Genomic DNA, 25,635 nt, shown 5'->3' on the forward strand with positions numbered 1-25,635 from the left:
CACCCGGGGCTACAGTTCGTCCTATTCCGCTGTTGCAAATAACATGTGCGCGTTTCTCGCTTCGCGAGCTTAAAGCAATGTGCATGAGAATGCGGGACTATATTCAGGAGCGCGCTCACTAATGCGCGCTTTGCCTCCGTAGTTTATTTTTCATTGTCACAGAGAGCTGCGCGCGAGTTTACCGCACATCCGCAAAAATATCCGGCGAAGAAACGATGACGAACTTCAATGCCGGAAAACAGGCGGGTGGTAGTGAGAACAGTCCTTATTTTGAAAATCAAGCGCTGGCCCCCGGGCCTAGGTCGTTGCAAAGAAAGCTTTGCCGTAAAACGCCCGGAACGGAGCAACGAAGAGCGCGCCGGCGTCCGTGGAAAAAGAGAAAGCTGAGGCGGCATTGGGGGCCACGTGCGTGCTCGCCCTCGTGCCCTGCCCCGATGCGGCCTGACTGCATTGGCTGATTGGATTTTCGAATGCGCGGTCCGGGCTCGAGCTGCGCGCCCTGCTCGCGGTGAAATCGTTCCACGTCTACCTTTCGGAATCTGGCTGCCCAGTACCAACGCTGCGGGAGCTTCCGCCTGTATTCCATCACAGCCCCGGCCAGCTTCAAGACTTGTCGAGCGTCGCTGCTCCGAAGTGCTACAGGAAGTTCAAGTCGAGGCTGTCGTTCTTCGGTCCGACGAGCACCGCTTCCAGCAGATCCTTGTCCCAACATGCGAGCGCACCTTCCAGAACTCTTCGCCCTTCTCGCAACGCAACCGGAAGCTGACGAAGACGAGCGTCGGTGCGACGTTGCCGGAAACGCGACAGGACCGCCGGTCTGCCGGCGCTTTTCGAACGGTGAGCTTCCGACGACTCCGGCAACGACGCCGAATCACAAGTGCAAAGCTCGGCCATCCTCGGACAGCGCCGAGCCTCCGGTCCGGAAGGAACGCGACTTGATCGCGTCCGAGGTCGCCGAGAATGACGCCAGCTTCGTCGGAGAGTATCAAGTCATCGTGCGTGAAAAGCCAGAGCAGGAGGCTCTCGCCGTGTCTGACGCGGTCGCGAGGAAAGGGCGAGAGTTCCAGCAGGAGAACGGCCCGCTTCAGGTGGGCGGTCTTCCGGAGGCACAGGCTCGTCTTCCCCTCGAAAGCCCACTGCGTTCCTGGACCGGCAACCGGGACTTCTGGCGCTGTACGAGAACCTGTGCTCGCTGAACTCCTCCCAGGTCTTCGACTGCGAGGACGACGAACGTGGCAGCTCGTCCTTCGTCCAGGACGGAGCTGGCTGCGAGTCATATGTCTGGCTTCTTCCAGCAACAGTGGACGCCAGTGTGCGGTTGCTCTTGACGCTGCATCTCGGCGCGGCGTGCGGGTTCTTCGTTCGGCGTTTCTCGCGAGCCTCCGCCGCGGACGGAAAAGATGAAGAACAAGGAAAGCGCCGAATGAAGCACGCCTGTACGCACGTGGTCTCGCGCGAGGTGCACTGCTAGCCGGCTGCGGCTTTTTTTTTTCTTCATTACTGTCTGATTTTTATGTTGTCGCCAATTAAATGTTACGTTATTGAGTTGTTGTCGCTGTATTTCTTGGTGCACGAGACAACGGGAAATCGGATCGCCTAACGTTCTGCAAAATGAGAATGGTACTCGACTTACTCCCGATAAGAACAGACGGCGTCGTGCACGCTTACTGCGACCGTCTTGCCACAGGTTATTGTGCGGGGCTAAAAACATATCTAGCTACAGTTCAGGATTCTGTATACTACTTTCAAAGTGTCGCATACCCGTTCTCGAGGACTGGCCAACAGCTGGCACGGGGCCTGTGTCGCATACCGAACCGATAGATGATTGAAAATAAATCGAAGGATTTGTTGAACGTAATGCACTGTTACATTGACGGGTTGTTGTGTTTTAAAGAAACGCGTGAACCAAATTTGCTTTTTAGTTACTCGTTAGGATACAGAGATCTTGCGCTTGAATTCTTGTTTTGGTTTTTGCCTATGAGTTTTTTTTTCTTCAACTTCGTACAGTTAGCTCGCGATAGTGAATCACCGCACTCGCTGGGTGCGTGACTCGTTATCTGGTAAATTCACTAGTGAGCGGCGATAAATGGACGTCGCGGTTGACAGCTATAGGATAATTACGATATCTCTCGTTGGTTGTGAATTCGCAGTAATTTCTTTGATTTCCCCACACTTCATGAGGCCCATCTTTGCCACCTGCGTGCTGCATGATGTTAATGATTACGATTTATCCGCAACCCCTTCGAATGTGGGCAGTTATAAAGTTTGAGTTAATCAGGTAATCTGAACATGCTTATCACTCTACTATTTTGCATGCCCACCTCCTTAATATTTTCTCTCTTCCTTAAAACCGGTAGGCCTACCTTACATGGTACGTATGTCTGTAACGGACCCGGTCCTATCAATTTACTCTCTGCTTTTCTTCCCACACGAATTCTCTAAACGTCTCTTGCTCATGTTTACTACTGATCGGTTAATGTTTCCATCCGCTTTCAATCCCAGCGCTTCCGGAAGGTGGAAGTTACCCGTGGGACTCGCTAGGTGAACATCTTCGCATTCCATTAGAAAGTGCTGAGTTGCCTCGGGATTTTTTAAAATTAATATTTGCGCCCTACGCGGTGCTTCAGTAGTAGATAAGCTGGCCGCTGGATAGCGTACAAAAGGCACATTCACGATTCGTCATCTGCACCAATGCGTTAACTGTGATGGCCGGGCCATTGCGATCGTGTCCGAGCGTTGGTGCCTGCTTATAAAGTGTTACTTGCGATCGTTTTTGAACCCCCTCGCTGTTCCAATGTCAAGAACGCGCAGAGGAAGTATCGGAAGACGACCGACACAAACCGAGCGCTCACCAATACAGCTAGCCATCTCTGTTGACTTGGGCGTTCGGGTGCGTGGGCTGCCGTCACAACGCTTCGAGATGTCGGCCCGCGGAACGCGACGTCATAGGTAACTAAACCAGACTGCTCAGCGGCGCAGCCAAGGTCTCTCTTACTACAAGGCTAACTATACTCACACAGCATTCGGGCTAGCAAACAACTATAGCGGCGCCCGTTTGAGTTATGCGCTCGATGTAGACGATCTCGAAAGGAGCACACTCAAAAGGAAACGGTGTACCCGCAGGCCCAGCGCGCGACAGTGCGAGTTGACGGTTGTTTTGCCTTCTATTTCGGGGGGGCCCCGCGAGTAGAACGTGAGAGACCGAGTGTCGGTTTTAAGAGACGAGTACGTGGCCCGCCGAATCTGTCCAGCTCGAACAGACGTTTACCGCGCCTTCAGCCTGCAGTGGACGCTGAAGACCGAACTTGAAATTCCTTTTCTTACTTCACTTCGCCGGGTGACTGTACAAGTCCCTCGATGTATGGTGCGCACCGAAGCTTGTGTTTTTACGCCATACGTTGTCGGTTGCAGATCCGTAACGGGCGCTCGTCTTTTGTTCCTCTTCTCGCGGCCCACTTTTGCAAAGCGCGTCCATTGCTTCTTCTTTCAACGCGTTTTCAATGCATTTTCAATGCGCGTCCTTACGCCTATACACCGCGTATACACGCCGCTTACGCGTGCGTTCAACGAGGAAACGAAACTACATAGTTGAAGGATCCGGGGGTGGCTGCGCACTGTCTAAAGATAACAGGAAGACACGGCTCGGCTCTTGCAAAACGTGGAGGGATAAACAGAGGAGAGAGGCGCGCACACCCTTCTCCTCCGCTTTCGTGCCGTGATTGAGACAACAGCGGGGCGGAAGAGCTACCGCAGTTGACGTTACTTCGATGCAAGCCTCGGGGACGTTCCGGTGAATTGGGGTTACGTATCCAGCCGCCTCAAGAACGAGTCCCGAAAAACGTGGAGTGGTTCGCACTCAACCTGACCACAACGAATGTCCGGAATATCGTCGCATGCGTGTGAACAATCAGCTTTATTGCACATTGCCGGTATTATACTGGTTGATTGAAGTACGAAATTCACACTATGTATACGGAAGGTTGTATTGGACAGCCGGCGTGGACGCCAGCAGTGTCACTTGCGAAACAACCTTTACTTCGTGAAGCACATGTGTTTGAGTAAGCATGGTGCGTTGCTTATCGGCGCATTTGTGATTAGCTTAAAATAAAGAACGCTTCGCGCACGTGCGTGCACACTGAACGCGTATATTGAGCCAACTAGCGCAGATATCACCCCCAAAAAAAGTGCACCAAAATATTTGTGTTTATCTAAATGGCTCAATTTATTCGCAAGACCGCTCTAAATAGGCTCAAAATTCATCCTGAGAGGTTGTTGACTGGAGCACGATCGTGATCCGAGTATAAACAACAATAGACCACATAATCGCGGTAGCAACTATATATAGAGACTCCAAGCGATATTTTGCCGCTGTCGCCGTCGCCGTGAGGTTCTGTATATATTGGGTATATGTATGCCATATGCCGAACCATGCTATATGACTTGCGGTATACGCTGGTCAAATTGCTACACCATTCTATAAGTTATGTTGCTTGCACCAGGTCTTACACTTTTGACAAAATTATTCCTCGGAATTCTGAGAATCGCAACCCAGAAACAAATATGATGAAACAAAACACCAACAACGCGGGCCTTTCTTCTAAAATCTTCTCAGACTTAAACACTAAGAGTGCGAAGCAATAACAGAGCTAATCTGTACTAATGTTTCCTCTGCAATATTTGTGATTCCATGTGTATATGAGCTACGTTTTCACTCTATTATTGTTTTGTGCTTTACATCTTTTTTGTATTAGTACGATGTACACGTATCATGTGACCAATGCCTGCCCCCCTCCCCCCCCATGTAATACCCTCGTAATGAAGGCCTTTGGGGTACATTGAAAAAAAGAAACCTTAAAATGATGTCATTTTATTGGCGCGGCTGCGCACTACCTGCGGGATCGGCTCAGGAAAGGGATTTGACGCATACCCGATGCAGGAAAGTGGCGATCAAGTCACTAAGAAAGATACTGGCTTTAATTAATAAGCATAAACGAAACTGTCAGATGGAAGGATTTAAACAGAGGACCCCTAGCCCAACAGCTCGTTTTTCACTTAGTCAGCTTACGCTTACTTCATCCTAACATGTCGCTATCGCATTCATTGTTTCGCCCTTATGGCGCAACTGTGATATTCTTGCTCTCGTCTCCGACGAGAGGTACGAGGCTAAAGAAGTGCGCCATTCCGATTCGAATTATTTATTCACACTTAATTGTTCGTGATTGATTGATTGATTGATTGATTGATTGATTGATTGATTGATTGATTGATTGATTGATTGATTGATTGATTGATTGATTGATTGATTGATTGGACTGACTGACTGACTGACTGACTGACTGACTGACTGACTGACTGACTGACTGACTGATCACACGATACTTGGAATAGGATGGTGGGCCGCCAACCATCTTCTCATTGAAGATAACGCCCTGTCTCCAGCAAGGTTAACATTTCGGCGAGTGGATTGATACGAATCCACGGTAAAATTAGCGTAGCGTGGCAAACAAGCACGAAGAAGAAAAGACGCCGCGAGAGACAGAAATTTTACAGGTGTACAAAAGACACCACGATTGCACTTACTCGTCACTGCTGCTTGTTTCTTGGAGTCCGTGCTTATCGCGCATACCTTCATTTCACTTTGAGCACCCTCTATCTCTCTCTCTCTCTAAGTGATTAGTGCTTAACGTCCCAAGCACAAGACAGCAGCTGTGTGAGAGACGCTGTATAGTGAGGATCTGGGCCTAATTTTCGACACCCTGAAGTTAGCTTAACGCGTAACCAAAGCTGGATACGAGATCACTGGTAGGTGTAAAAGCCACACACGCTGTGGTGTGAACTGCACCGCAGACGGTGCAGTTTCTAGAACTCCCTATCCAGCTAGAGTGACTATGACGGGAAGCATGAAAACAAGGCGCGCGATCACTCACGTCCATGTTTGCCACAGCGCTTGATATCGGCCTTGTCCTGGAGTACCTAAGGAAGAAATCATACGTCATGAGTCGAGACATAGGGGTCCCATATACATACGTGGGAACGAGAAAACAGTTTCTCTCCGCATGTAACTTACCAACTCTGTTGAGGTTTGCTGCGTTTCAAAAAGAAGAGAAGCTAAAATATAGTGATTGTAGCAGGCAGATTATTTTTCCTTAATCAGGGGGTCATATATTTTGCAACTTCTTGAAATTCAAGATTGAAGTCTCAAGTTTTCAACTCTGTAACATAGTAGTAAACGAAAGTATCACAATTCTGTAAACAGCACATGTCGTAATAACATATAAGGCGGACAAAAATGACGGGCTATAACATCGCTGCAGGTGCTCTTACGGGTGCAGCTTAGATAACTGTTGCATGTGCTTTCCGGTGCGGAGTTACGAATTCGTAAAGTTCGTGCCTAATTTTGTTTCACCTTAAGAATTTTTGAAGATTTGTTAAAACAGTATAAATTCCTAAATCAGTATGACGCTTCCTACGGCTGCTATATATTTAACTTTCGCTTCTGAACGCAACAAATTATTGTTTAACGATTTCCACAAGTCTCACGAGATAATTTCTGTGTTTAACTGAACAAGCTATATTCAGATTTCGCGCGTAGGGTCAGCTGCAACAAAATTTCGAACCACGTAAAGAAAGATACGTCTAGTTTCAGATATTTAATATACATAGCAGCTTTCGTAGAAGAGTTTGCATTTGAAATAATAGTGAATGCACGACGAAAACTTCGCAGAAGTGCGTGTTCTCGATATCCAAACGGGGGGATCCGAAACGTTGAGAACCAACGCGACGTCCGAGCCTGTCCTCCGAGATTCGGACAGTGAGTGCGGAGCGGTGTGAAAAGATCTTGGAGGTGGTGCGCTGAGATTTGCGTCACATCCGCTAACCAGCGAATGCCCGCATGCTCTGCTAAGTTGCTATTCAAAGGCTGATAATAATGACAAAAAAATAGGCGCATCTGGCAGCCCCGTAGCTTTCGCAAAGGTTGCAATCAAATTAGCCAACGTGAAAATGTCGTTGCATTCTGTCTTTGACGTATCAACGTGCTCAAATAATAAAAGTAACAAACTAAAAGACGTTGGCCGAACATCACCAGCTGAGTAGTGTCCCAAACGGTTGCAGAGGTCACCACGAATGGGTTCTGAAGGTTCTATGGTTCTATCTAGCACGCGTACAACGAAAGCTCAGCAAAGTCCCGTTATCGTCAAATCGCCGATCAGATCGTATCATTTGGACTTGGTGAACCGGTAGCCGAGATATTCGAAGCCTTTACCAAATTGCCTACTAGTTCGGATTCTTTTCTTTTTGTTTTTTAAGCAAGGAGTCTGCTGGGAGTTTCGCAACGTGGTATACAATCAACATTGAGCTCAGTTGTACATTTGGTGGGCTGGATGGTGAAATTTCTGTCAGCTTGATTGATCGCGCAAGTAGGCACTAATCCCGCAAGGAAATGTTTGCCCAACGAGAGAAAGGACTGGGTGCATGTTTCTTTGTGTGGTATTTCTTTATAGGGGGCAGCTACGCATGCTAACTATGAAATATGAACTCTGAACTGCGCGGCCAGCTGTCAAGCCCTCGATCCTTGTTGGTCAAGTTGGGGAAACACAGCTATTAGAAATGGGGTGCGAAAAATATTACTAAATTAAAAATGACTGCTAAAAAGTTATTAGAAAAAGGGTCACATACAAACACGAAATAGGACGAGGCGCTCGTGCTGTCGGGCTCGTGCTGGTGTAAAGGTGCGAGTTATAGACCGATTTACACCCTTATTCACATTTAAAGGAGTAATTCATTTCAAGGGAGTAATTTAAGGGAGTAAATAAGTTTGTGACTTACACGTTTGTAACTTAGTGGTGTGATGGTGCGAGTTGTATGTCGATTTACACCCTTCGCATTTATGAGAGCAATTCATCTCGAGGGAGTAATTTGAGGGAGTAAACAGGTTTATAGCTCACATTTCTACACCCAAAAGAATTGCACCCAAAGGGTGTAAGGGTGCGAGTTATAGGTCGATCTATAGGTCGAGTTATAGGTGCGAGTTATAGGTCAGACCACATCTGAGGGTGTAAGTTGTACTAGAGTGTATATTTCGTCCCCGAATGCGCTTATCTTGCGCACCCCTCTTCTCGTAATAACTGGCGGGCCCTTTGCTGCTCGCTGTCTGCAGGGCAGAAACGAATCGGTGTTCGGCACGGCTTCCGACTGCTCTGTCGTCTGCTTGCCCGTCGACCGAATAGATTGGGAACGCACCCTGTAAGGAGCCCGAGTCACGGCATTGCTCAATTTTCCTCGTCAAGGGCGTGGCAGCTGAGGGTTTGACGACGGAGCGAGCGCCCGCCGCCTCGTGACATTTATGTCATACCGTTGCGGAACGAATTGCGTGCGTCGATCTGGCATTTATACACAAGGCGGCCGCGTAAGCACGAAGCGCTTTCGTTCCGCGCGCAGGCCTTATTGCGAGCCATCTGCGGAATCCGGGAGCGGCAAGTGAAGGGCTGTGCCACCGACGTCATAGCGTTTCCTCCTATCTATCTATCTATCTATCTATCTATCTATCTATCTATCTATCTATCTATCTATCTATCTATCTATCTATCTATCTATCTATCTATATATCTATCTATCTATCTATCTATCTGTCTATCTGTCTATCTGTCTATCTGTCTGTCTGTCTGTCTGTCTGTCTGTCTGTCTATCTATCTATCTATCTATCTATCTATCTATCTATCTATCTATCTATCTATCTATCTATCTATCTATCTATCTATCTATCTGTCTATCTGTCTGTCTGTCTGTCTGTCTGTCTGTCTGTCTGTCTGTCTGTCTGTCTGTCTGTCTGTCTGTTTTCCCTCTCAGCAGGCCAAATTCTCACGCGCCGTACTACAGGCTATAATATACGAAATTTCGTGATCGCGGTGGGACGCTTTCGTTGGGCGTTGTTTTGCTATCGACTTCTCTTGTCCATAAGTAAACTTCTTACGCTAAAGCTGTTCGTGAGAGCAGATGGAGGCTATAATCGCAATTTCGCGCACATTATTAGGGAAGTTGGCTGGTTGGCACGCAGCAGTGACGAACAAAATACTGAATTCGGCCGCTCGATCATCTCCAGAGGAATAGGCCTATATAGCGGCCCAAAGGTACACAACAAAACTGTGTAGAGAAAGGCTGCGGGGAAGGATTGTGTAGTTATATGTGCTCTACTTAAAAATGCAAAAATAAGAGAAACGCAGTTGAATATTGCATGAAGATCACGTTGCGCAATGGGACTACAAAACCTGCAAACAGCACGGATTTGGCTAGCACAAGACGTGGCCATTTGGAGGTCTCTAGGAGATGCATTCGTCCAGCAGTCCATGGGCGCAAATGATGACGATGACTGTGATACCGATGAAAACAATAAGCCTGCTGTTATGCGCTTACATTAGGCGCATAAAAAGGAATAACTATGTTTTCCTGTCAGTAGACGAGCTTCCGGTCGAGTTTTCAAGCCTTATGGTCCGTCGCCATCTTGTTTGGACAGCAAAGTAGCCTACATCGTTTTTTTACTTGAATGCTGTCATCGCGAAGGTGCCGTTCTTGCCCGCTTCGTCGGAAATGGAACGGGACTTGATATGGCCTCTGACTGGCTAACTGTCAATTTAGCCATCTACGGCGAGTTCGGAACAGAATTTCTCTTTTGGCGGGAGTAAACGTTTGTCCCTTGCTTAACTCCTACTTTCTAAAATTTCCTTACTCCGAGGTGAATGAAGCACGTTCGCAATGCTTTAGAATATGCCGTCCTACGATATTTTTGGCGTTATTGTTTGCCTTCGTTATGTTCTTCGACTTGTGAGATAGGCATTTCTACTTCCCGCATGTCACAAGAAGTCGGTACCATTTCTTGATAAAATATCTCCTCATTTATTGTCATGTTAATATACCAAAAAAAATTCTCTTTTTTGTCTTTGTTCAGAATTCCATAACAAATCAGATCTGATAAATATGAAGCCAGTGCATCATCCTGTTCGTTGTCGACGGTGAGTCGTCGTCATAGCACGGTTGTGGTCATCATCGCCGTCATCGCCTCTGCCGTAGGGCAAAAAAACGTTACCGCTGTTTTGGATGTATGACCCGTCCGGTTTTTCTCACAGTGGCACATCCCAGCTTTCTTTTCTTCTTTCTTTCTTTTCTTCCTTCTCTACTTAATTTAATGGAGAGGTTTGAAGCATTCGCTTTTTGCTACTCCTTTTCGCTTCAATATGAGCTAGCGAGCCACGTCGGGCGGACAATATTTAAATAAATAAAAAAGAACATCCTGGCGGAAATCGAAAGCAAGAACAGAAACAATGGAAGACGTAATGCCAGACTTCGGTGAGGGGTTCTTTCTTTTTTATGTATTTCTCCAGCTCTCTCTCTGTCCTTCTGTCTTACTTTCGCTCTTCTTTTCGTTCGTTTGTTCCTCCTTCATGTCGTTGTTACTCTGTTTGGTTTCTTTCTTTCCTTCTTTCTTCCTTTTGCTCTTCTTTTCGTTCGTCTGTTCCTCCTTCATGTCGTTGTTACTTTGTTTGGTTTCTGTCTTTCGTTCCTTCTTTCTGTATTCTTTTGTTTTTTTTTCCTTCCTTTTCCTCACTCTTTATGTTACCTCGTTGAAAAGCACACATACCTACTGTGCGAGAGCGGCGGGTACACGCTTGCCCGGCATGCGGAACAGCTCGGATCAGCGACCTCACCTTTTTTCTGATATCGTTGTGCGTCGCAGCATGGGGTGCGCGCGTCTGTCGTGGACGCACTGTCGGAGCCGCCGCAGAGAGGGCGCGCGTTCTCACAGGGCATCTCCGAACCACCGAAGGTGGCGCCACCTAACAGCAGAAACTTGCTCTTTCTACGGGCTTTACGGCCGCCGACGCTGAAAGCGTTCCAACCTGTTACAGAGCTAAGGTTATGCAGCTAGATAATAATTTGCATGCGATTACACACGTACAAGCGTCGAATGTGGTGGAACAACCAATCGTCATCTGACCTCAGTCAGTCAGTCAGTCAGTCAGTCAGTCAGTCAGTCAGTCAGTCAGTCAGTCAGACGATCGTTCTATCACTTGATCACTCGAACGACGGCCCGACCGACCAACTGACTGACAAAGCAAACTGCCAGCTTTGAAGATATGGGTTCACTAAAGGAAACAAGACCATGGCTATATCTTAGGATTTGTTTCGCCAGCATTGTTCGTGACTTCTGCTACCTGCCATAAAGATATGGTTCCAGACAGTCTACAGATCGTCTGCAGAGTTCTTGTAAGACGGTTTGTCTTCTTACATAACGCTTCGTTATAGGCTATACTTAGAGGCAAAAGAAAAAGAGTGAGGCCGTAAGTCCATAGGATGCCTACAGGCGGTCTTTAGAGGAAACAACGTCCGTACGTATTCTCGAAAAATGGTCGTGTGCGTGCCTTCATTGTCCGACACGATTCCAGCTTGAACAACTCTCACTTCCCAAAAGCAATTCATAAACTATAGGCCAAGAGCGAGTGCTCTTGAGTCCGTAGTTACATAGGCTTTCTGTTTATTGGCCGAATCATATCAACATAATGCAGGCATGCACTAGCAGCTCTGTCCACTGTCCGCTGCTCCTTGTTTCGCTTTGCGCGATGTTTCTTTCTTTAGCCAGTGTAAGCCTCCGTCAGACTTAACCAGAACACTGAAGACACGTGTCCAGCGGCTTCTGTTTTATAAAACGCGGACTGTGAGGAGCAAACATGCACTGCTTTGCAAGGAAGACGCGTCGAGCTAGCGCCATTCAATGCACCCCAACCGGAAATCTCCAGCATGCTTCCTAGAAGGAGCGAAATATTCTGGCAGCACCTATCTGGCGATGACTGCCGACGTTAACGCGTTTAGTCTTCAAGCAATGTGGGGACACACCGCACATCGCTGAAGACACCTTGAAGAAAAAATAAGAGCTCTACAAAGACGCAGACTAAAAGAAGAACATGTACGACGGACAGGTGCTAATTAAATGTTTAAATAAATGTTTATTTAAACAACATTTAGATTGGAGCTAGCGCCTGTCCGTCGTACATGTTCTTCTTTTAGTCCGCGTCCTTGTAGCGCTCTTTTCTTCAAATATGTTAAACCAACTCGCCCACATCAAGCTTCTGCTGAAGGCACCTTTAGTTGGAATCTTCGTGGTCATTCCGAGATTTCCGTTGCTTCGGACGAATGCGACACACAAACAGTGTCTCCGGGATCGGCCCACTTTACAAGTGACACCCGGCTGCCAGGTTTGACCGCTACCGTGACGTCACGACGACGACCGTACGACAACGACGCAGTGACGACGATGGTATATGACGATGAAGGAATGACGTTGACGGAACGACAAAGGCGTGACGACGCGGCGACGGCGCGACGGCAATGCGACAGCGTTTCTAAAACGGTTAATGTCGTACGACGACAGACAGCCTGACAACGACGGCATGGCAGCAATGGAATGACGACGGCCGTACGACGAAAATAGCGGGACGACGACGGAACGACGACGACCATAGAACGACCACGACAGCATCGCGACCGGAAGCACGCTCACAGTGACCCAAGCTAGCGGACAGTTTGGTCACTGTGTCGACACGAGAAGCTAGATAGATAGACTCAAAGTGCCTGAAGCTGGCAAGGAATGCTAACTGCATTAAAAACGCCTCTAATGTGAATTCGGAATGAGTATGACGGTGACTATACCACTAAATTGACCAACAAGGCTAAGGCTGGTACATGCTCACAAAGCCGTTTTTCACCGCTAGACTATTCTTAAGAACACATAACTATGCTGATGTCGGATATACTGTTATCGAAGGCGACAGACTCATCGCAAAGAACAGCTTAGAAAGAAATCATAAGATTAGTGAATTAGGCACTTATAACGATGAGTGAGCAACAGCATATGAACAGGCTCGCGAAACAAAATATCCACGAGTGTGCTGGAAAGTTCGCCAAGCTGTGCTGAATTTCCAGTTACATTCTTGCACGCTGAAAAAGAAGGCAAGAGCAATCGGCTTTATCGCGCAATTCCCATGTCGGTATACGTTTAAAAACTCAGTAAGGGGGGGGGGGGGAGCTTACACTCGTCGTTTCACGAGCTTCTGCGCACCAAGTCTCATAAACATGCAGAGCCCTGCAAACCGCCGAGACAAACCAGCTGGGAAAACGCGCTCGCTTTTTTGCATTTCGCCCCGTCGTGGAAATGCGGCCGACGTCGGCAACGACGGCCTCCAGACGCCGGCCGCGTCCGCAGGTAAAAGCGTAGCGCCAAGCCGCGGTGGCGGGGAGAGAGAGAGAGAGAGAAAGCAGCACCGCGCGCGGGACAGGCACGCCGCCACCCTTTTGTACGACTGTGCACCACCGTCTTATACGAAGACGTAGCGAAGAGAGAGGCAGGTAGGTAGGCAGGTAGGTATACACAGCTGCCCTCCTCCACTTCTTCGCACACCCCCTCGCCCCGGCTGACGCGGTGTAGTGACGGTGGTGGTGGTGGTGCAAGAAGGATGCCCACGACGAGGAGGAGGCGAAGGAGAGGCGGAAAGTTGAGGCAAGGAGGGGGTGAGGAGGGCCCGGTGAGGTGGGTGAGGGGGGCCCGTCTAACGGGACTCCGTCCGCAAGCGGGACACCCCGAGGCGAGAGGCGCGCGCGCCTGCGCATAAAGACGCTCTTGTAAGCTGGGCCACGCGAGCACAGCCACAGCAGCCGGGCGAGCCAGTGAGAGCAGGGGTGTCAGCCCCCTTCGGGTCCGAAAAAAACGTACATTGTTGTGCCTTTGGTGCGCGAGCAACGGGACTTTGGGGACGTCCCCCCCTCCACTACATCGACGCGAGACTCATCTGTGGTTTCTGGTTCTGTTAATTGGGACACGTCAGCAGTGCCTGGTGCGCTGCTGAAGCAAGTCATCTTCTCGTTCTTTTTTTTTCTTTTTTTTATTTTAAACCCGGGACAGCGCGACCAGAGCAGAGCGAAGGAGTGTGTGTCTTCGTAAACTCCGTGGCCACAGAGACGACCCCCTCAGCACCTCCGTCGGCCCTGGATTAACCTCGGGAGGCAGCATACAAGGTACGTGTGAAGCACCAGATGCTAACGAAACCACCTGCGCAACCCACGGTATGCGGGAAAAAAAAACACGCGGATTCGAACCCGGGCCCGAATTCGCGAAGTCTTTGGTTCGTAACAACTGTTCCACGTTGATTGGTCACCCTCGCTGATAGTATCGGCGATCGTGGTGTTTACGATATGTGCAGATCAAATGAGGCATGCGAATGTTACTCTCCCAATATGTCCGACGCGACAATCGTGGCTGGCGCCTACTTTAGCAAACAGCGTAACAACCGTTTTTTTTTTCTTGTTTTTTGCGAAAGCGGGCCGTGATGTCCTGGCGGTCCTGGACTCCTACGTATGGCAGAAAGGAGGTTCCAAGCTCGAACGGGCTGTTTCGTAACACGCGCAATAACCGTATGACAGCAATGCCGCGACGATGACCTGCCCGAGCAGTCCTGGACCTAAGGTTACCAAAGAAGCCCCCGCAGCTGCGGAGGGGGAGTCGAGACTGGGTGTCGCATTTTTGACTACATCGCGGTGACACCGGCGAGCCAGTTAAGGGGCGCCGACGACTTCAGGACATTTCGGCAGATTTTTTTTTTTTTTTTGTAGTATTCGGCCTGCTTACGGAATTCACGTTCACGCAACATTCGCGGGATCTGTAAAAACCGCCTAAAACGGTACGACTTTCGGCACACTCAGGTGGTGTTACACGAACGCTCGCCGGGTCCATGCGTTTGCAGTTTGAACAGCGTAGCTTCTGAATTGTAGCTTCTGGAGACGCGGTATTGGTCCGCATACTTTGGACAAACGGCTCCGCCCGGTCGGCGACAGCGATAATGGCGACGCGCCGCAGATGCGTAAACGCGAGTTCTGCTGAGAGACTCGTCGATGACGAAGCGTGAGAAAGGCGTGTCAGCATGTGCGTGCGTAAGGTATGGTCAAACGGTTCGTCATTTGCAAACATTATTTGGTCCTTTCACTGAACGTCTGCAGGCTTTTGTCTGCAATGTCAAGAGACGTCTCTCGTGGTTGGCTGGTACACAGCTGTCTCTGCCCCCCCCCCCTTTTTTTGTCTATAGTGTTCCCGCCATAGACCAATTCGGTCGTCTAGTAATCAGCCTGTTTATCGTGAGCTGATCTTTAGAAATTAGGACGGTGACTTTTTTTCTATAGTAACAGACACTGTGTACAGTTTACGCACACAAACGATTCCACATAAAGGCAGACACGTCTGCGAGAAGTTTCTGGAATGCATTGCATAGACATTGTAAAACACACCGGGGCGGGAAGTATCGAAATCAGCGAGAGTAAAAGTTGAAGCTCCGCGGGAGAGTATAGATTTCAGAGCGAGCTGGAATACGAAATAGGCTGGAAAAAATAAGGAAAGAAAGAACACGAAGCGCAACACCGCCCGCTCGCTTATCTGCGCGTCCCTTCTTCGGTGCTGCCCGGGAAAGTCACGCGAAAGCACGCGGGAATAAGATATAACAGGTGAACCGGTTGCATTCTCAACTTGCCATAATACGCTCCACTCGTTCTGCGGCGGCCGGCTGTATCCTCCACATCACGTAGCCGTAGCCAACCACGTCGCCATCGTTCGCCGTGAATTCTGCTACGGGACGCGCGTATCGTTACATTTGCCTCCCCCCCCCCCTCCTTCACCCCCTACGGAGGGCCCCACGGCGAAATGAGAGTATGTGCCGAAGCTGGCAGGCGCTGCAGAGACCCCCCCTTCCATCTTCCCAACTTCAAATCCACATCATACCGGTGTAGCAGCGGCTGCGGGGCGAAGCCGAAATATTTGGGCTACGAGGCAGTAGGTCACCGGCGCCCAAGGGGGCGCGTTCGGTGGGAGAATGGGAGAAAGGCGAGACGATAAAGACGAAGAAGACAGCGGCCGGCCAGGCCGCTCGCCGGTTCTGTAGCTTCTTCTTCGTTCGCCGGTCAGCTCTTCTTTTTTTCCTCGCGCTATATCGGCCGTGACGTCAGGAGGCAAGCATTTCGGTCTCGTTCGAGCGTTACGCAACAACCAACGCCGCCACGGGCCGGTCGGTCGGCGCACGCTGCATGCGACGGTGGTCGGAGGACACAGTCCAGCGGTTTCCGTCTGCCGCAGTTGCGTAGACGGAGCTAAAGAAAGACTGTTATTCGCTCACGCGGTCTATAGGCTTGGCTTTCTTTATCTTTTCCTTTTTTTTCTTTCTTTCTCTCTTTCTTTTTTTCTCTTTTTTTTTCTTCTGAATCGACTCACTGTTCCAAGGATTGTGGCCTGTTTATAAGGCAGCGACTTTTTCGTAGACGGAGTGTATTCTAGGCGAACGTATTGCAGTACAAAAACACAGTCCAGCGGGTACGACTGGATGAAGCTCCGCACATGAGCTAAACAAAGGTTGCAGCTCTTGCTCCTTCGAGGTGTTGACAATACCTTTTTTTTTCCTTTTCTGTCTTTCTCAAGGCGGTCAGAGAAGGCCGTCACTGTCTGGAGAGCAGGAGAAGGACCGTGCGTGTACTGCCGGGGGAGGGAAAGAAAAAGACGGTGCTTTCGCAGTGCTTTGGACGGTTGTGTGATTCTGCGAGAGAGCTCGTGGCTAAGGTCTGCGCGAATGACGTCTTACCGCACACACGGCGTTAGCAGAAAGAGCGTGCCACCTCGTTCAAACCGCCAGTCCCTAAGGGGGCACCACGGCTGGCATGCACCGACAGCCATTCGTTAATTGAACGCAGTCTAAGCAAAAGAGCAGCGGTTTGGAATGCTATATGGCACGTCGTACTGCCACCGTACCCGACGCGTGCTAATGAATTGCAACAATTAATAACGTTTCGCCAGCGTTTCGGTTGGTCTTCGTAATCCGTTTGCGCGGCGTCAACATGAATATTCTTATACGACGGGCTTCGTCTGTTCTGTGCACGATGACTAAGCAGAGGCTGTGCTTTGTTTCTTTCTTTTTTTTTTTTTTTGGAAACGCCGAAAGGCTACCAACATGCCTTTCGGTTACTGGTAAAATAACAGGGGTGGTCAAGTCCACGACACCGCAAGCTAAACTTGCTTTTCTTATTTTAGCGCAGCACCGTTTCTTTCTTCGTATATCACTTCTCTAAACTCGCAGAAAGAGACAATGGCACAGCGTCGATTATTATGCGGCCGTAATTCTGGCACTAATATCCAGTTATCAACCGCCCCAAATCTGAGGACCATTGACGTGCAACTATCGGGATGCTTACTACCCGCATTTTAGCCAAAAAATGGTGATTGCGCGAAAGCGCGTACTTACAACTATTTGCAAGTGAGATATATCAAGAAAAAAAAAAGCCATAGAGGCATAACAGTATAGCCGCGGTGTAGCATTCGCGTTGTATATGTGACCTAACCTAACCTAACCTAACCAATGAAGCCACGGTCTTGTTTCAGTGCCAAAACATCGTGTCGTACCGTAACCAAACAGCCTTTGGAAGAGAATTTGTTCCAATTCAACTAAATCGAAAAAAAAAGCCCGAGTGTTTCAGTTGGTCGCGGCGATGCTTATAGTGCACTCGCCGAAACGTTGTTTTCCCGGTTTCTCAATCGGCCATTCAGTTTTCACGTCCCTTTTGCCAGTTGTATTTTGCTTATCGCCAGCCCCGTTCGGTATTTCGGTCTCAAACTGACAATGCAGCACGTCGCCATCAACGTCAGCGTCGAATTAGGATGTGCCTAACCTTTCATAGGCAAGATCATATTGTGAAACGAAAAAAGAAACACGAGAAAAATGAAGAGGTGAGGGATAGGCTTTATCCTTCCTAAAACAATGCTTGTTGAATCATCTCCAAGAGTCAAAGTTACAATGCAGTAAAATAATTTCTGAAAAGTGCGATCTGCAATTATCTCATAGAGCATAACGAGTCCGTGGTGCAAGAGCATCGATTTGCGCATGAGCCTCGAGAACAAAACGACGGGTTCGTAATGGGAGCTATATTGTGACTGGAACGCAAGATGAAACCATCAAAATGTCGTTAGCTTCCACTTCTCTCCGCGAGAAATTACGAAGGGCATATTGCGCGCAGTTATACTGTCCCACATTTGAGGAGATCGTTTTGAGTCTGTTCGGACGGCGAAATTAACCGCACGGAACTCAGTTTAACGGCGACGACCGAAGGACGGAGCGGCAAACGCACCGTCATCCAATTCCGAGAAAGTTGGCACTCAAGCGCGCCAGCCAGTCACTTCTTCGGTGACGTCATCTTCGGTGTCGAAACGGGGCGGAGTCGAACTCCTTTTCAATATCGACTTCCATTGGGAACCGTTGTTTCGAAGCGCGGGGCCACGAATGGACAGATGCAGTGTGGGTTTTTGTGGCCGGAGCTCGCACTGAATTCTTACGCTGCCGCCTTGTAACGTTAAGTGGAACCCACGTATAACAGACCCGGATATAGCGAATTATTCTGTATACAGAACACGCAAGAAGCTCGCTGACCGATACCCACGTGAGTTCATGCCCTTCGCAATGAGCTAGGCACTGACTACAACTAAACCGAGGCGACCGCTGGGAACGTTATAAAACCGTGAATGGAAATTGGCTGGCGCCCGGCTGTTTGATTTGGCTTGGCTTTATTTGATCCATTCAGTTCATCATTTTTTCTTGATACATTTCTTGAAACTATGCAATCTCGCGCATCGAGAGCACCATTCTTGGTGACGCTGAGAAACATGTTCAAGGCAGAGGCAATAACTGCTGCCTTTTACGAAGGGTAGTTTTCGTCTGCGGTAAACGGATTTTTTTTGTCTTCTTGCGTCTATTCTCTATTGGAGATAACACTCTCCAGTGGAGATAACAACTCCGCATATAACGAATAACACGTCGCAGAGATAACGTTCGAGTACGGTATAGACGAGTTTGGAGCTATCGAATTGCCTGATGCATCGAACTACATTTCCTGGCCCTTAAGTCCGATTCGTTATAACCAGCTTTCCCTGTACTGGCAGGGTCAGAATGTTATGAAATGGGGCATCTGGGGAGAAAGAAAAGAAAGAAACGGAATATTTCCCGAACCTCGGACACGCAGCCTTCATTTCACATGTGTCACGTGTAACAGTGTACGCGAGCAACGCAGCGTTCTACTGTTTTATTCGTTACCCGCTAAAACTGGGCAGGGATTCGACTTTTCTTTTTTACCGAACCTGTATCCCGTAAACTGCTGACCCTGCCTGTACATACGCAGAGCCGGCATCGTACCTCCATTGCACTTCTGCATTCACTTTATGTACTTTTTTTATCCTTGACAAAGTCCTTTTCTCCGTTTCTTTTCTGTATTTTTTTCTTCTTCGCCTTGTTTCCAAGCTGACGAAGGAGAGCGCTACACGTCAAGGGACTTTCGACCACAGCATTTCTTTCTTTTTGCAGATCTTAACAACTCGGACCACACGCCCGCTCTCGATCGCGAGAAATGAACTAAAACCGGCTCTCACAGCACGGAGAGAGAGTCCTTCTGTGCTGAACGAGGAAAAAAAGAAAAAGAATGCGTCATTACGGAACGACTCGAAGCGTTCCTGTAGCCGCTAGCTGTCTCCAGTCGCACACGTCCGGCCTGCCGGCGGTACCGGCGCATTTCCCTCGACACAATTTGCCGGCCGGCGAGTGGCATAACGGTTTTGGGCGGAGGCCGATTCGATGGCAGCGAGCCATCGGGGAGTGCGGTTTCGCGACATCGCCGTTCGAAAGGCTCGCCGCGATGTCCCGTTGCGACGCATGCAATAGCCTCTACGTATAAGAATGAGACGGCGCCCCTTCTCCTGGAATGCTCTTAAGCGCGAAGCTAAAGAAATGTCGCTCGAAGCACACGCATTCCAAGATCCAATCTCTCGCGAAAAAAGTTCCCCGTTGAATCGTTTAGCCAGCGTCTTTCTTTTTTCTTTTTTCAATTTTCAGCTCTTGACATGTCTTCAAGGAGGAAGAGGAGGACTCGTCGCATATTTGCGATTGCAGCGCCCCGTCTGATCGGGGAGTTGACACGGTATTGCCAAATATGTTCCCGAAGTGCATAAAGACGACTAAAAAAATATGCGAATTCGAAGATCGAATCTCTCGTATATAGCTTCCCCCCACCCTGTTAAGTTGTTGGCAGCGTATTCGTTGATTTCTGAACTGATGACAGCTGTTCACGTGGGTCAGAACCTTGTCGCATGTCTTGACGTTCCAACACCCTGTGTCGATTCGGGAGATGACAACGTATGGCCAAATACCATTCCTGAACTAAGTATAAACTACTTGACATTCCTCGTGAGCAGTCCTTGCGGCCTTCGTTAATAGAAAGGATGCCACTCCGAAACAAGATAAGCTCTCAAGAGGTTTTACCTAACGTAGACATTAGATAAGATTCAAGCAGCAGGGTCAGCGGTGCTATAGCATTTGTTGACCCGTGAGCAAACACCCTTCGAATATTTTTTAATACAAGCGCGAAGCGAGTGCCGCCTAATTGGGAGGCAAAATTACGAATTACCGACGCCCAAGGTTGCCAAGATGAAGCTGTCGGCAATGGCAAGTGTCCTTAAAAGTGCGTAGCTTGGAGATTCCACGAGTTTCCCTGTCAGGCAATAGCAAGTTTTTCTTTTTGAATTATTTTTATAGCATTGGCATTAGGAGCGCCAGAGTAAGAAAAAGTGTGTGAAGTGCGGGAAGCCGGTCACGTGGTAGAGATAAAGAGGGGATGGGAGAGCTAGAAGAGCGTATGTATGTATGTATGTATGTATGTATGTATGTATGTATGTATGTATGTATGTATGTATGTATGTATGTATGTATGTATGTATGTATGTATGTATGTATGTATGTATGTATGTATGTATGTATGTATGTATGTATGTATGTATGTATAAACAGAGAGCGAAAGAGAGAGAGAGGCAGGAGGTGTGTCGAGTGAGCTCCTGAACAACACTTTGATCGCGGTTTTAAATCATGGAATCGAGATCTCGAGGAGGGGCGACGTTGCGCTAACGCATTTCTCTTTCGCATTCACCCCTAAATCGCCACTGATTTCTTGTTTCCTTTTGCTGTCTGCTTCGTGGTCTGGTTGGAACATCTGGCCGCTCAGGTAAGCAGACAATACAGAGTTTCCATTTTTCCACTTATTGTTATACTGAAGCTAATCAGCCGCAACGCTTCGTCCGCACCGGTTCTAAATAGTCATTACCGCGAGCACGAACGCGTAAGAGTTCAACGTGGGCGCCATAAGTGCTAGTTGACGTAACGCATGCTTTCCTTGTTTCTTGGGATGTCTCCAGAGTTCCTTTGTTTTTCTGTCATTAAGACAATTTACTAAGAAACACAGTCTTCATTATTGGAGCGGTAAAATCTTTTGGAAATCCTCTAAAGAGTTTGTGCAGGTGTTATATAGAACGTGTATATACTTTTTTTCTTTCTTTTTTTCTTTCTTTTTTTCTTTCTTTTTTTCTTTGTGTGTATGTGTGTGTGTGCGTTTAGAAGACTAATATGGTCTCGCACATTTCTTCGACACATGACTCTGGCCTTTCTCTTTAGACGTTCCAAACATTTATCGACCACGACGCAGTGAAGGAAATAAACTTGAATGCGGCCCCAAATGATTTCAAGCTATGTGTAGACCACGTGTGCCCCTACAAACATTTGTCAACCACGATGCACCGAAGGAAATAGTCTTCATAGCGACCCCATATGATATTAAGGAATACATAGGCCATATGTACCCACAGAATGCAAGACGCTCTACAATATACAGATCTTCAACGAAAGATAATCGGCGTGGTCGGCATGGTGAGCTATATGTCACAGGGGTCCACAGAGAGTCTACGTACTATCGGCGATCTGTTACGGCTGTTGATTCGATATGGCGTCCTGCTACTAATCATAATAATAAAATTTGGGGTTCTACGTGCCAAAACCACTTTCTGATTATGAGGCACGCCGTAGTGGAGGACTCCGGAAATTTTGACCACCTGGGGTTCTTTAACGTGCACCTAAATCTAAGCACACGGGTGTTTTCGCATTTCGCCCCCATCGAAATGCGGCCGCCATGGCCGGGATTCGATCCCGCGACCTCGTGCTCAGCAGCCCAACACCATAGCCACTGGGCAACCATGGCGGGTTTTTACTAATCATGAGGACGTGGTTTGTTGTATTCACGCTGCGGCAGCCACGCCAGATGCGGAATGCGACCACGCTTTGGCATCGCGCTTTCGGTGCACGTTAAATAATTTCAGGTGGTCGAAGTTATTGCGGAGCCAGACCACTACGGTGTCACTCAAAGCCCGACTGTTGCTTTTGAGATTTTTATTGAGTGAGTCAGTCAATCAGACAGCAAACTAATCATACAGGCAGATTCTCAATCATTCAATCTAAAACTCAGTGAATCAATCATAAAATCAATTAATCATTCTGGCCGCTATTGATTCAGTCAATCAGCTGGTCCGTCAGTCAAACCACCAATCCACAAGTCAGTCAATAAAGCAAACGGCCCATAAGTTAGCCAGTGAATCGGTCAGACATTCAGTCAGACCATCATTTAAACAGGTACACAGTCAGTTCGGCAAACGGTCAATAACTCGGTCAATCAACCGCGGAATCAGTTAATCACTCGGCGAGTCTCTTAATCGATCGATAAGTCAGTGAGTCCTTCGGGTAGTAAACTTAAAGATCGATCGTCCCCCTAATTAGGCATACAGTCAATCAATCAGTCAATTAATTAGACAATCAATAGACAGCCCATTTCGTAAGACAGCGTGCCTTTCTTTTTTTCTTCACTGCAACCTCGCACCTCCACTGGGTGGTGCAACGTCGCACCACCAAGCCCGCGCAGCGTTGCCCCGTGCACAGCCCTCTCCGCGTTTTCCGCTACGCAAGAACAACCGGGGCCCCGCGACCAGGTATTATGTAGGCCACGTCTGAAAGGTGGTCGCGGCGCGTCGCGGAAGAGAAACAGACGCCCGCCGAAAGCTTCCCCCTTGTTACGCGCCGGGCCTAGTATAAGAACGAGACGCCGTCATCCCAAGGGTGCCTCCCCCCCCCCCCACACACACACACATATGTGATCGTCTCGCGGATGCACAACGCCCCCGCGTAGAGCCACCACGACGCCCACCTAGATGCAGGCGGAAGCACGGCGCCGGGGAGGTCTCCGAGACCTTCGCGGCTCGCTCGAGCGAGACAGCCGTAGCCGAGCCGGACCGAGCCGGGTCTGCCGCTGCTCGCCTCTTGTGTAGCACGTTGGCGAGGACCCGCCATTGTTTCGCTCTCACTTTTGTCTCCTCGCGCCGCCTTCAACTGCATCTCGACAGTTCGTTAGCCGTTTAGAAAGCGAGCGAAATGAGCGGCCGTCTATATATGATCGGGCAAGGTGCTGGGCGCCCCGCATTGTTTTGAGCTGACCATAGTCGCACGTCTTCGGCTGTCGTAACGGAAGCCGATGAAAAGGGAGGCTGTTATTGGTCAACCGGGGTGCTGTTAATCCCTTACGAAAAAAAAGAAGACAATTCGTTGTTACAGTTTAATAAGGCTTGTAGAGATGTACCTGAGATGTATATAGAACGTCTATGCTAAATATGTGGATTTATTAGGGCAAGGGTAGCAGATGTCTATCGGTGATGTCTACAGAACGTCTATGGTAAACGTGAGAATGTATTAAGTGCTCTCCATCTAAAATCTACAGAGTTTTTCACAAGCAAACTGTTAATAGGTCTAAAGACCAAAGTAGGCAAAAATACATATGTTAATTACTTATTTATATACCGGTTCTCAAAGGTCGTATTGCTTTGAGTTGGCGGTCGAATTGCTTCGGCTGTCGCAACAGAGGTCGAAGAAAGGGCGCCCTACTGGCCAATGGCCACTATTGGGCCTTCACAAAAAATCCCTTGGACGGTCTAGATGCCTGTAAACAATTTTTCCGTGACGTCTGCAGAACCCCTACAGGCAGTTTCTGGACTTATTACGGCATGCATATTTAGCTAATAGGCTGTCCCCAAGGAATTCTTATGAACGGTCTAAAGAAGTCCGTATACGGTTTTCTGCAGGATGTATAGATTGTCTATGGGCGGTATGAACACATTATGACCTACACTTTCTTGCAGCTAGCGTCTACGGACTTGTTGCAAACAAAACGTTATGAGGCCTACAGAGTCGACAACGCAACATACAAAAGAAGATATACGTGTTAATCGCTTTTTCTTCCCCATAGGGTGTCACTATAGACCTTAGACAGCCAGAATGAGAAGTCACAAGGAGAGCGGAGGTCTGCGCAATAAAGGGAAAGTTTACACAGATCACCGCAGAGGGAAGACTGCAATGCAACACGTTGCTATAGGGTATACTTTGTTCAGGAGAGAGCTTTAGCGTGATCTTAACCGCCAAGATAATAACGCACATGGTGTAATTCTAACAAGATGTGGGGTCCCATTAAGTAGCAGTCGGGCGAGATTAACTTTCATTAATCCTAGACACGCTAGGCTCTGTCCCGTTCGACTGCAGCGTGAATACAGCCTTTGGCTCGGTTTTGCACCGTCTTAACGCATTGTCTTGCCTCTTCTCTATCTCTCTCTCTCTTCAGCCCTGTACCCCCTTCCCCTATTGCAGGGTAGCAAACTGACCGCACATGCGTCTGGTTAACCTCCCTGCCTTTCCTCTCTTCTGTGTGTGTCTCTCTCTCTTCTCTCCTGACTGAAGTGAGGTCGAACGTCGGATAATTGGGAGACTGCAGAACCAACGCGCAATTCGTTGCAACACGTCCTTCTGCCGGCGCCGCAAGAAGAGCTTTAAAACTAAAACAATAAGTGACACGTTCATTGTCTATGCACGCACGGCCGTCGGTGGCTCTCGTGAAGGAAACTTTCCTCCGCCGCCAAAAACTTTCTGTCGCAATTGGGGTTGTCCTTATTAACCTCTCGCAACGCGTGCACCGCTGCAATTGTTTTAACGGGGCCAGCAGGCACCGGGATGCCCGCGCGCGAACGAGCCGAGGCGCGCAGAAAAGCCCACGCACTGCCGCGCTATCTTTACAGTGTCAGCGCGCGCCCTCGACGACGACGACGTTCGAGGCGGAAGCAAACAGGTTTACCCGAAGGTCGTCCCTCGCGATTACGAATCGAAGAAGAAGGCACGCTCGTCTTCGAGGTTCCAAATACGTGCGCGCGCTATTTGGCACGATATTGCGCGCGGTCGCCCGCGCACTGGATGACTCTCTCCTTCGCTTCGTCTCCGCATTTCACTAGGCCGGCCGATGCAGCAGGTACATTGAAATTTCGTTGAGTTTTTGCCGACTTTTCGTTGCCTTCAGCTGACTTTTTAATTACGAATTGAAGAACAAGAAGGCACGCTCGTCTTCGGGGTTCCAAATACGTGCGCAAGCTATTTGGCACGATATTATGCGCAGTCGCCCGCGCACTGGACGACTTTCTCCTTTGCATCGTCTTCGCATTGCACTAGGCCGGCCGATGCAGAAGGTGCATTGAAATTTCGTTGAATTTCTGTTGACCTTTTGTTGCCTTTGACTTTCTATTGAGAAGCAATTGCGTGTCGGAATGGAATCGTCATCTCGCCCGAATGTCAACCGTGACGTAGACTCCATGCTTTCGAAGCATGGGAACAACTC

At 48.7% G+C, this 25,635-nt stretch overlaps 2 protein-coding genes across 2 annotated transcripts in view; both read left to right on the forward strand.

Moving 5' to 3' along the window:
- LOC142590050 (uncharacterized) overlaps positions 1–25,635 on the forward strand; it is a 260,031-nt gene that overhangs the window by 86,427 nt on the left and 147,969 nt on the right. The window lies entirely within an intron of this gene.
- LOC142590046 (uncharacterized) overlaps positions 13,715–25,635 on the forward strand; it is a 79,323-nt gene continuing 67,402 nt past the window's right edge. Inside the window, exon 1 of the mRNA XM_075701878.1 lies at positions 13,715–14,061. The gene's annotated coding sequence lies outside the window, so the exon portion shown is untranslated. The remainder of the gene's footprint in view (positions 14,062–25,635) is intronic.

Source organism: Dermacentor variabilis, chromosome 8 (genome assembly GCF_050947875.1).
Source record: "Dermacentor variabilis isolate Ectoservices chromosome 8, ASM5094787v1, whole genome shotgun sequence".
In the NCBI taxonomy this organism is placed as follows: Eukaryota; Metazoa; Arthropoda; class Arachnida; order Ixodida; family Ixodidae; genus Dermacentor; species Dermacentor variabilis.